Genomic DNA, 12,817 nt, shown 5'->3' with positions numbered 1-12,817 from the left:
AAAAAAAAACAAGCATAAAGCAGTGGTGATAAAGGAGGGACTGGTCAGTGTTCAATAAGAGTCCTTGAGAGGGAATCCTGCTCTGTGATCGTTAGAAGGTCTGTGTAGTCCCGTCCAGATGGAGCTGTCACAATGAAACATGCCTACGCGTGTCCTCACTGTCTGTGGGATCCACTGCCCTGGGCTAAAGAAGAGACGCAAAACCAACATCGCCTTGTGCCACAGCATTGGCTCATGTTGAGAGCATAATGAGTCATTGCACGGAACAGTATCCTTGAGGATGTGAGGCTTAGACAATTTTTTAAATACTCATTTGTGGTCCTACTGTTCCAGCACGGGTCCTCAAGGAAATATCTTTTTATCTTCTAGTATGAGAAAAGGAAATTGGCTCTACCTTATAGGTCAAACAAATTTTTATACATATTGTTGATCTTTAGTAAAACTACAAAACATTTCTTAAGTTGTATTATATTGTTTATGTGAATGTCTCCTCAATCTCTAAATTGACCTTTTTGCATAATAGAGTTGCATTTTCAGAAGAAAAACAAAACCAGGTCACTGTCAGGGCATTTTGGCTACGATCTGAAAAGCAGGAGTCAGAAAGCTAGCCCCAGTTTTATTTAAATAAAAAAAGAAAGAAAGAAAAGAAAACGCTATGGCAGAGAGTTAAGACGTTGCCAGGAATTTCCAGGTGGAATAATTCCTCAAGCATTTGGTGCATTTTAGTTTCTCCAGGATAGAGTCAAGAAAAGACGTCCACGTTATAGCTTAGTATATCAGAGCAGCATGAAATCTGTTGGCCTTTTGAGGAAAGCACTTTGATACATAGTTCAATAAGAAACTAATAGCTCTGCATGAATACCTGTGATATATCCTTTCTGTGCGCCTTATTTCAAATGCATTATGCATTTCTCTCCGCTCTTTTGGTGCCCGAAAGTTTCATATGACTGTGTTTTCAAGAAATGAAATAGAATCACATTGTTTGCACCTGGCCAACTCTCTTGTATTTCGATATCTTAAGTGATGCATAGCATTAATGTTTTATGGGTAGAAAATGCAATTCTGTCAGATATGGCTTTCTCCAATGGAATGAGCATATCCCTATGACTCTCCTCTGAGACGCTGTACAATAAACAGAAACTTTGAGTTGCTAACTAAGCCCATCAGACACTGTTTGCTTTTGTAACGTCATAATTACATTACCATTTACCGGCTCTGATTTGCATAATTCTTTTCAATTGCACAGTGTTACGGTTCTAAAAGGTCCTGTAAATTTTAATACGTAAGTAACTCAGCAGTAATTAAGAGTGGCATACATTCCTCTTTACTACAGCGGGGCATACATTTGAAATAACATGAAGTGTCTCCTAAGAACTGGCAGTGTGAGTGATGTTAATCGGCAGTGTGTCACACAGAGATGTTCAGAGCAGAGATTCACACAGGGATCTTTTCTAGTGGATGTAGTAATGAAACCATAAATCACAGCATCATTGGACATCCTCCCAGCCCCTGATATTTCCCCAGACAATTTTCTCTCCAACCATTTTCAGTCTGCTACAGTGTTAAATAGATTGACCGTGGAAGATAAAGTGAAATGTGACTTTCTTTGAGTAGTTCCAGCTGAACAACATGAAATGAGGAGGAAAAAGAACAGTTATATACTCTGTGAGTTGGGGCTATCGTACTAATATTTAGGTACAGCGCAAAACTTGGAGCAGCAATAGGAGCTATTTAAAAAAAAAAAGAAGAAGAAAAAAGAAATGCATTTCCATGGTGTTGTGCTGACTGATGGGGTTGGAAGGGTGTTTAAAAGTCAATGAAAGCTGCTGTTATAATGGAGCATATCAGTCTGAGCCGCGCCACAGTGGGCCCCTTTGAAGATGTTCACCCGACATTGGTTGTGTGTAGCCAAGACGCAACCATGGTGACCGGCCACATTTGCTCGCCACCACATAACAGCAATCTCGACATTACACTCTCCCCTAGGTGCTAACAAGATGGGATAGGAAATGCATTGCTCTCAACATGGAGGAAATTGTGGCACCTGTTTCCACCGTCACAGAGGAAACATCATACTACATCATGCCTCTTTCACCGAACACTGCGGGCTTTGTCGTAATGGGCATTTCATGAATGAGAAAGAGCTAAAGAACTGGGCATGTGCAATTTGCAAGGCCCGCAATGAATACAGAACCCGCCAATGCAGTAATTAGTTTGGGCTGTGGTTGGCCGTGGCTGTGATGGAGGCTGTTTATCACCCCCAAGACAATGACTGCATAAGAGCTGCCAAAACAAGGCTGCATGATTGCTTCCCTTCGCTGTGGCTTTTGACGTTACAATGGCTTTCCCGGGTGTCATGGGGATTTGTTGTCAGGTTTTCACTGGCATTTCTACTGTTGTGTCTCCTTAACTCGTGACAGATGAGCAATATTATAGCAAAGATAGAGGGTCAATAGTGGTGGGAACTATTGCTCCGTTCGCAGCAGAAAAAGGGTAATTGTTCATGCAATCTGCGACGGGCGGACAGCAGCGCGGTCCTGAGATGCGAAACCGGCGGCAGTAAAACATAATGGTGCAACGACAAAAAAGCCTTATGACATATTAGAGACAAACAATTCGTTTCAATTATATCTTAGGTTTCAAAGGGCCCACAGCATGGTAAATCATGAAATGAGATTTGAAGCAGACTGCCTCTGCCCGGGCTCAGAATAGCTTTCGCACACAACCTATTGAGCGCTTCCAGCCTAAGGGAAGCTGCGGCGTAGAGGAAGATACATCGAGAGAGGGGATGTGACACCATGAATTGATGTAGAAGAAGCGGGTCAAGGTGATGAGACTGCTGAGTGAGAGCAGTTTAAAAATGGAGGGCTCGGCTGTGTTTGAGCATACCTTATTATATTCAAATTTCTTGTGCGTCGATTTATATGTATGTGTGTGTGTGCGTGTGTGTGTGAAGGTATGCCTATGTGGCTCTGTGCCTTTGGACATATGCCTACAGCCACTGGAAAATACAGATAGCTGTGAAGTGCTTTTCCACCTATCTGTGAAAATGGGTTGTAAAGTGGCCTGGCGCTACACTTTGATTATAGCTCGTGACGTGTGAATTGTGGCTGCCGTCCCTTTGACCCTCGCGGTCAAGGCCAAACGGTTTAAAGCCCTTCCGATCGGCGCAGTTAACCTTTCACCTTGGATGCAGAGCAGCCGTGCCATATCTTGGCAATCTGCCACCGCCGTCCGTTCAAGCTTTTTCACCAATCAAGTCATTTAATCCAGCTGCAGAGCATGGAATATCCTTGGCCCTCTGACTCTAATCCAGGGAAATCCATGGTCTTTTCCAGAGCCTGAGCATCAAGTGTTGTCAATTACAGCCTGAAAAAGCTTAAAGGAAGGGGAGGCTTTTCAAGTCGGCCTGAGCCCGCACCCAAAAGAGTAGCGAAAATAGGCTCTTGTTTACCCATGACTGAGAATGGAAAAAGAACACGGAACATCATTGTGCTACAACAACAATTTAATTATGCGAGTTGGCCAGCTGCTACTAATCTCACGTTTGCCTATGTAAAGGAGTTCTTTTAATAGAGTCTGTGAATTCCAACTTTGCATGGAGTTAGCTGTGTTAAGACCTTTGTGCTCGCCCTCCAGCTGTGCCCATGCAAGTAGAATTACCGCTCATCAGAGAATAGCACATAATGTAGTTAATAATGAATGTGGAGTGCGTTATTGGGTCCAATCAGTGCGGATGCCATCGGTATGATGAAAGAGAAAGGAGCCCAGCACAGCGCAAACATATAATCACCCTTGAAATCGCTACTTAAAATTGCCAGGCCAGTCATATTACAGTCCGTTGTATTTTTAGAAGTGGGTTAATTCTCAAATCACAGACATTTCACACATTGTGCAAGCTCCTTGATGTCACGGAGGTCTTTTGGGTGCATGACTCATTTATAATGGCAACAAACTGGTTTTCTGGTCGGCCTGGGCTGCAGTTTGGAAAGTGACACTTATTGGAAAAAGCAACAAGCATTGTATTTGATAAGATGATATGATGCGAGCCTTAAAAGATGATTAAATAATGTAAAAATGATTACATTTACATTACTCTGAGAACCACAGACTGTCTCTCCCTGCCTCAGTTTGGTTGACTTGAGCTGAGAGCCAGTTTTCTAAGTCACATTGTCTTTGGGCAGGAGGACCAAACCAGTTATTGCCGTGTACTATATATTTACAGCACAGTAGTCAGCAATGAGGATATTCTTAGAGCGCCCTTCTATATAATGGCTGATCTAATTATCCAAAACCTCTGCCCCATATTTCATATTTACTGACAAAATGATGGCCTATTCATCCTGACAGGAGGTACTGAGTTTGTGCCACACAGCACCAGAGTGCTGATTATCTGTAGGCAACAGCATATTTGTTTGAAGCCAAACCACTGCCTCTCTCTCCACCTGTCAGAACCGGATGCAAATGAATCCAGTCACTGGCTCAGTGCACCTCACAAATTAATAACTCCAAACACCCGGCGATACAATACAATTAGATTGTCCATTATTTTGTAAACGCTAGCAGAATCAGTCCATCCTCTCAAGCATATTGTCATGTGGCTGCATTTGCCTAACAAACGTGAGATCAAAGGCGTAGTTTTGAATCCTAATCAAATCTATTTCAGGTCCCGTGCTGGCGCCGGATGGCAGGCTGCGGTCTGTGCCTGGCACGGTTTGAGGCCCTGTCTGAATACCTGCAACAGTAAATAGATGGGTGGACAGGGTGATTTGCATATAAAAAGGAGCAGTGATAAAAGGAAGCACTTAACCTGGAGTTTCTCACCATCCAACACTCTGGCACCTCCAACAGAATGACAGAGGACTGCTTTTTATCAAAGGGGATCCCATTATAAGATAATTGTATTTATTCTCGATGGAGAATGAAAGGAGAAGGAGAAACAAAGAACACGGTCGGCAACGCTGTAGACCGGGACGTGCACCTGTAAGAGAATGAAGAGCCTCTCATGTTAAATGCCGTGGAGTAGGCAAGCGGAGATGTTTGTAGTGTCAGCGTGCATTTTGTAAAAGGGCCTGTTTTTGTACCAAGATGGCTGCTTTGAACTTGTAGGAATCCTATAAGGTATAATTCATGTCGTGTCAATTACTAAGTAGCAGATGTACCGAGCTGAACGCAGGGAGTCCCAAACTGTAAATCTTCAAACAGTTTGTGCATACTTCTCCACCCTGCTAGCACTCCTCTTGTCAGTCATGTAACTTCAAGGCAGCAACACTCAGCTTTTTTTTTTTTTTTGAAGGTGTCTGTCCTGTTTGGGAAGATTTGTTTATAGATTCCAAGAGGAGATGGCGACTAGGAACTCAAAAACCTGACAGAAATAGATCGACATTTTTTTTTTTTTTCCCCCGTCAGCTCAGAGCTCATGAGAAACGTGGTGCTGTCAAACCACATTCTGAGGGCTTCTTCAGTTAAAGGCGCACTCTGCAAAAGTGCCGAGGGTCGAGTTACGTTTACGACCGTTTAGACTCAACTGACAAAAAAAAAAAAAGTGGAATAACACATAATTTGATGATTGAGGCTGTATGGTTCTCTTCATCCGCTTCACTCATAAACAAATTCTCTGCTTTATCCACATTTTTTTTTATTAGAAATGATTAGAATCAGATTCACATCATCTCACAGTAGTGGGCGTCAGTGGTCCAGCTGACCACTGTTATCAGCGCCGTCTACACATCTTGAGGCTGTGTTCAGTGTCAGCGTCTCCACATCAACGAGCCCATCCTCAGGATGAGGGACAGCTTGTTGTGATGGGACGAGGCCCCTCCGGGAGGGAGGGGATCACAATGAGCAGTCTGTCCCTGCAGGCCTGGAGTGGCTCTTCAAGAAACCAGGGGGGCATTCGCCCTGTATCTCATGGGTGTCTTTTTAATGAACCACATTCGTCATCTGTTGCAGTGTAGCCCGGCCGGCTGTGGGTTGTTTGCACACTGAATCGCAACATTAAGAGCAGCAAAGGAGGAAGTTTGTCTTCCTTATTTTGCATGCCCTTCACTCTTGCAGTGCAGTCGCCTTGGGGTTGGGCTGATGTGTCGCGTCATCTCTGCGGCTGCAAGGTGACCTTGACCATCGGTGCTGTTTCATCCCAAGTCTGTGCGAGGTGGTGAAGCTGGAGCCAAGCGTCCCTCTAGGGAGCCGTTCATCTAGATAGGAGACCCATCAGTCAAGGCAGCCATTGATCGGCGTGTCGGATGGCCTGATTTCCTTGTGTAATAATCGTCTCAGTTTTGACACCCCCACTAACGTGTCAACAGGAAGAAAGGAGCCGGGCAAGACTGTGCAAGGCAGCTCTATCCATTGTCCACACTGTTAGCAAGTCAGATGTATGAATAGAGCAGGTTTTCATAAAACAGACGCCCAAGGTAATGCATACGGAAAGATTTTATGTATTTGAGTGTTTTCGTGTCCAGACACATTCCAGGCATGCAGACCATGTTTTCATTTCCTGCGCTTTAGAGCGCTGTTCAGCAATATATTGGAGAGGGTGATCTGATTAATCCATCCACTGCTCAGAGCAGGATAAATATGTTGTCCTCACTGTTATTTCCTGGAGCAGAGTAAGATGTGCTCCAAGCGTCCTCGTGTGAGTGCCGCAAATGCCAAGCAATTGTTCAGGATCCATTTTGAGACTGGGATGGATTAGCGTGTTTGGTTCCCTGTTGTGGTCAGTGTGCTACTAGGACAGTTAGAGGCAGGCCGACATGTGTTGGGCATTGATAATGATTGTTGAGTCACAATGGACCCAATGGAGTGCTGGGTGGAATAAAAGCACACAGCCATATCAGTCCCAGGCATGGCGGGCAATCGTGCACAACAAAGAACACTGTCCTGCATGCAGAGCTAAGCTGATGGGTTTTATTTTCAAATAATAAGGAGGGGGAGGAATGGCAGCAACATGGGATTTCTTCCTACATTAGACTATCTTGAGTTACCACAGACTTGGTTACAGTGATATTAGCCTACATGATTCATAATTTCTCCCTAATGCTCAGCAAACAGGAATGTTGTTTCCATTAAAGACGCGTCTAGCATGAAAAAAAAAAAAAAAAACAGCTTGTGATTCAAATTTAATTCCTTTAAGCCTACTGTTTGGCAACATGTCCCCATCAATAACTTGCTGATTTTCAATGGACCCGGAGGATTCAATGGAGGGGAAGTATGCAACGTTCTGTTTTGTTTAGCAATCTTTTCTATCAGCCTGGTCAATAGGGCTCAATTTGGCTCCGACTGTGGGTGGTAAAATAAATTGGACTTGTAATGAGGGTCACGCAGAACAAGAGTCAACGTGTTTGGTGCTTATCACCTTCCACATGCTAATGCTCGACAGTGTTTCATGGCCGTACCGGTGACTAAATCTGGCATGAGAGTCGGAATTCTGAACCCTGAATTAAGGATTAAAGTTATTTAATTCCATTTCAGGATGAACCATAGTAATGCATGTGATGGCTCCGGTAGCAGGCATCTCTAAATATGGCTGAAATCCACTGAGAGCAGTGCAGAGGTGTCACAATACACCACTCATGCCTCAGCTTAGACCCAGCATGGTTTTTTCGGTTATCTCTCACATGGTTCTCTTAGTGTTGGACCTCACTGAGGGTCAGTAGGAGACAACATGGAAAACACATTTGAGCAGCTTCTTGAAACACTGTCACCCCTATGCGGGTTTCTGAGTATTGTCTTATAATGACTGAAAAAAAATATTTTATGAGTTTTAGTACAAAGATTGATAGTGTGTGCATTAGTTTTACACTTGGCATTTGGTATATTTCTAAACAGTTGAGTAACATACGATACATTGATTGACACTGACATTAAAGTAATCTGAGTATGGCAGATTAAAGAAGGTCTGCAAAGCTTATTTTCTATCTTCAAGTCCAACTCCTCTGAGAACGTATGTGAACATAGCCCGAATTTGCATGGTTGAATAACTTCCACACAGTATCTTTCAAAGAAAACCCGAGAGAAGTCACGGCGGCAGTCAAGCTCCGACTGTCTTTTTGGGGAAGCGGCACACATTTCCTGGAACAAACCCCGTGCTTTGACCCCTCTCCTTTCTGCTGCTATCGTTCACTGTGATTTCCCTAGTTTAGCTCTGACAGGCTGATACAATGAATCGGAGGCTCCACAAAAGAGACTTTTACGCTACATTAGGCCGGGGTCCCACATGCTTCTGTGACACAAAAAAATACAATTTATTGAGACGTAGCCGTTCATCTCGGCAGAATCTCCGCTGATAAGATGGGCTCTCCAATGAGCCCTTTTTTTCTTGTCTCCCTGTAACTGCTCTGCTGGAGATGACGTTAACATTAACATTTATTCTTCTTGCGAGCCCGTGATCTTATCAGAGCCATTCAGAAAGTGTATGACAATTCAAAGCAGGCAATTGTGCAGAATTAATGACATCATAAGGAATACCTGTGACATTAAGGCACTGACGCGTGACCACATACTAAACTTTGCAACAAAGGAGGGCAGTTTGAACAGCGACACAATACACTCCTTAAAGCCCCTTTTTCTTTACATTTTCGGTCACATTGGCATTATTATTTCTGCCAGCCCTGCCCGTTCCCTTTATACAGGATCTGTCAATGTGATGATGTTTGTCAGGCTATGCGAGGCAAATGATTAATCACAGCTGCCGAGACAACCCGAACGCCACCGGTGGGCTTCCAGGTCATCACATCTGCGAATCAATTCGCTGTGTGCTCACACATGAAATAAGACCTAATGAGAAGAGCCTAAACCTCAATCACCGAGCAACAAAGGAAATCACCGCTGTCATTGTGTTGTCGTTTGTCTTTAATGCTGAACGGTCTATAGGGGACACATCTTCTTTCCTTTCCCCTGAAAAATGGCCTTCCCTCCGCTTCCTAACGCGGTAGATTATCTCTGTCAGGGCCGCTTTCGAATCTGTTCCGTCACATAGATTTGACGAATTGAACGGGAAGCCACCTGCTTTACAAACTTAGCATGTTCCTCTCTATACCCCCCTCAACAATGTAATCAACATATCTCCATCATACACCATGTCTTACCCATATCTGCTGACTGGATAAATGCTCGATAGTCTGTGGAAGGTTATAAGCTTTTTTTCCCCACCCAATCCATACATCAAATTGCAACCATGATGGGAGGCATCCATCTTTCATAGGGTATGGGAATGTAATGTACATTGACTTGTTTTGATTGAGGCTTTTTGAGGGACACTTGAGAAAGTTTACTGGTATATTTTTGTGCACCAGTGAAGCCTATGATATTGACAAGCAGGTGTGTGTGTGGGGGGTAATAAGTAGTTGGAGAGAAAATGCGCTGACAGAACCCATTACTTCTTCAAGAGAATACTTCACATATCCACTCAAATCAGAAAACATGAGGGTATAAATAGGAAAATTTTCTTTGGACTCTGTATAGCTGTTGGAAATTGGAAATACCAGAACATAATATGTCTTTCAAATAGGTCTGTTACGGTCGTGTGCTCACTGGCTGCAAAAGCAACCTGTCAATCATCAGGGGACAAAAATGTATTGTATAACTTCAGGTTTTTCTTTAAAGAGCGACTGGGGTCACCTGTTCAAATATATGATCAGCGTGTGCTGCGTTAAAGAAAATAAGGGTTATGTATCCGACATTGTTCAGTTAACTTTGTTTCTGATCTGTGAAGAAGCACTGACAAAGCAGGAGAGATCCAAGGCTCGTATTTGTGAAGTAATCAAGAATCACAACCTGGAGCTGTTCCCATGTTAATGAATGGCAGCAGGAAGAACATACTGTATAATATAATATCCCCAAGAAGGGGAGAGGGGATAATATAATGCATTTGAAATCTGGCTGAATTTGCCTACTTATTGGAACGCGAGAGGGGAATTTTGTGAGGTTAGAAAGCATCTGGTCAGATAAACAAGCACAACTGTTAGCACTGAGCGCAGCTTTTTGATGAGATCTAACCCACTATCAATCCAAACCAGACCTCAAGGCAAAAATAGGAACCCCTGAAAGGTTATTTCAGTCCTCAGACTGTTAATGTTTCAAAGGCTAATTCTAGGGCCCCTGTTTTTCTGAGTTTCAGTGAAATTTGATGAGCTCAGATGTGGTTTCTGATCAGTGGTGTTTCAAGGAGGAAACTCCCTTGGTGGTTCTTGGCCTCCTCCGAGACTTGGAATGAAGCTTTTCAAAAAAAATTCCTGCATGAGAATTACAGAGCAGACGTACAGCAGGTCAAAGAAAGGACAGAAGCGATTGTACTATCTGATGCATGAATCATATTGAGAATATTACCAGGCATTGACACAAGGAGTGGATAAAGAAATCACAGTCAAGGCTTTTATATGTTTGTATGTTTTTCGAAGCAACATGAGGCAACTAACTTCCAAAGAGGACAAAAGTGGGAGTACATCGGTCACGAAAATTGCAAAATTATGCAGCACTCGTGAAAGCCATGACAACTTACCCCAAACAGGCAAATTGCATCAGCAAAGACCAACGGTCATTACCAGTCAAAGCTCACCAACAGGGACAGACACTTAATAGGATAGCTGCTAAACACCACAGAGCTCCAGGCTAAAAAAAAAATCCACAGAATTGAAGTAACAGCACAGTGACACAGTCTCAACAGAAATTGTATGTTTTGAGCTTCACAGAGCTGGCAGTGCTGCTGTTTGGAGAATGCTTAAAACCTGGACCTGTGCGCAGTGGAACACATTATAATACTTCACTTGGTTGTTTTTGACCCCTTTTTCTTACACGAGGATGGGTTTAAATTTGGAGAAAGTGAAAGCATGCCATCAACCCCGCATATCTGTTGCCACCTAACTGTTAAACATGGTGCTGGGTCTGTAATGGCGTGGGCAGCCGTCTAGTGGGAGTCATTACATCTGATGATTACTCTGCATGCTCACATAACAGCCAAGGAATATGATGCCATTTTACAGGAGCATCCTATGGCGCAAACACCGTTCCCTCATTATACTCCAATATTCCGAAATGATAATGCCTTCATGCACACTGCTAAACAAATTCAAAAGTGGTTTCATGATGGAGTCAAACGCACATCCTTTATCCCTTAAAGAAATGGAAGCTTCCCTCCAAGGAAAATGGTCCACTTTGCTATTACACACACAGTTCAGGATGCAGTACGATGGCATCCAGTAAGGACTGAAGCCGAAGTCGAAGGGTGCCCCAGCTTTTCATTTGATATTTATTATTCATATACTCATATTGTTATGTGTTCACATGACATTGTTGAGCCACTTAGTATACTTGCAGATGTATCACAAACGTAAAATGTTAAAGACAGAGTCTATATTTTGTTTGGCAGTGCACATTTTCGGGATTTGTTCATGAGGACTTTGACTGGTAGATATAAATTAAGACTTTTTTTTTTTTTTTTACTTTTTTACAGTCGTGTCTAGATGGTAACCCTGGATTTGCAAAACTCTCACACACTGACTCTGCCCTAACTGTATTGCTAACCACATTTGCAGGAGTTCAAACCTAGATTTGTGAGAGTTTCGCAAATCTAGGGTTACCATCTAGACAGGAACCTTTTTTACTAATCATAAGTGAAGATACATGTTTATTTTAACACTGTAAAATACAGTAACAATGTTAATAATAATAATAATGATGATGATAGGGATGATAATAACAATAATAATAATAATACTTGACAACTTACATAGCAAAGTTTATCCAGTTTATACAAAGAGCATAAACAAGGAACAGTAAAAGCCAAAAACACTAGAAGTTAGAAGGCAGAATTAGTTGAGGAGGTTTACAAAATAAAAACGCTTCTAGTATCAGAAAGCATATTCAGCTGTCACACAGTGTCACTTCTTGAAACAACGCTATGTTTGCTCTAATCGCCGTGATGTAAACAAAGCAAGCAGCGGAGATGGCACGTATTTCAACACAAGGCCATGCTGCAGTCACGGATTGGGGAGGTTTTAAATTCCACAGCCTTTACCATAGAGACTTAGCAAAGTCAAGCACCATAGTTTTGTATGCTCTTGTTTCTTTATCCTCTACCTGCGATCATTTTCTCAGTGTTTTCTCCAGTCTTTAACCATTGCTGCATGAGCATAATCCTCTAAACTGCCTTTCCCTGGCAATATAAGATGAGGATTAATGTTACAGTATATTAGTGTATATAAGGGAGCATACGTTTGAATGTGTCTAATGTATCAGACCCAATTAATTCATCTCAAATGCTGAATTTACATACGGAATTACACTCTGAATTGCTTGTTGCACAGCATGTTGTCTCACATGTGTCCATCACCAAAGCTGGAAAGCCAGGAAGCGCTGATCAATAAACATCAGTATTCACTCCTATTAGGCAGCTAACAAGTCTTGTAATACACATTGCATGTTTGACACGTCATGGCATCCAGGCATAGTGCTCAGTATGTAGGAGTGTTCCCATCATATGAAGTGCCTGGGCTCCACTTTAAGAGTGGGCTGACTTTGTGGGTGAAGGTCGGGGCAAAGCATTAGAGACCTCTGCTCGGTTGGGATAGGACTGGAGCCACTCCGAGCACAGAAAATTCTCCGAGCCAAGATAGAAATTACTGAACAGAGGGTGGGACGGGTGGAGGGTTGGAGGGCTGCATTCACATGATATTGATTTTTCCCTCAGGTTCCAAAGAACAGGAGCTTGTCACCATGTCCACTGAATAGAGCCCCTTTGTACCACATTCTACATGGCTGCTCTGACAATGAAGATACCACAAAGCTCTGAGTGTTTTTCACCTCCAATCTCATGCCT

This window comes from Myripristis murdjan, chromosome 17 (assembly GCF_902150065.1).
Source record: "Myripristis murdjan chromosome 17, fMyrMur1.1, whole genome shotgun sequence".
NCBI lineage: Eukaryota > Metazoa > Chordata > Actinopteri > Holocentriformes > Holocentridae > Myripristis > Myripristis murdjan.
This window is presented reverse-complemented; position numbering follows the sequence as displayed.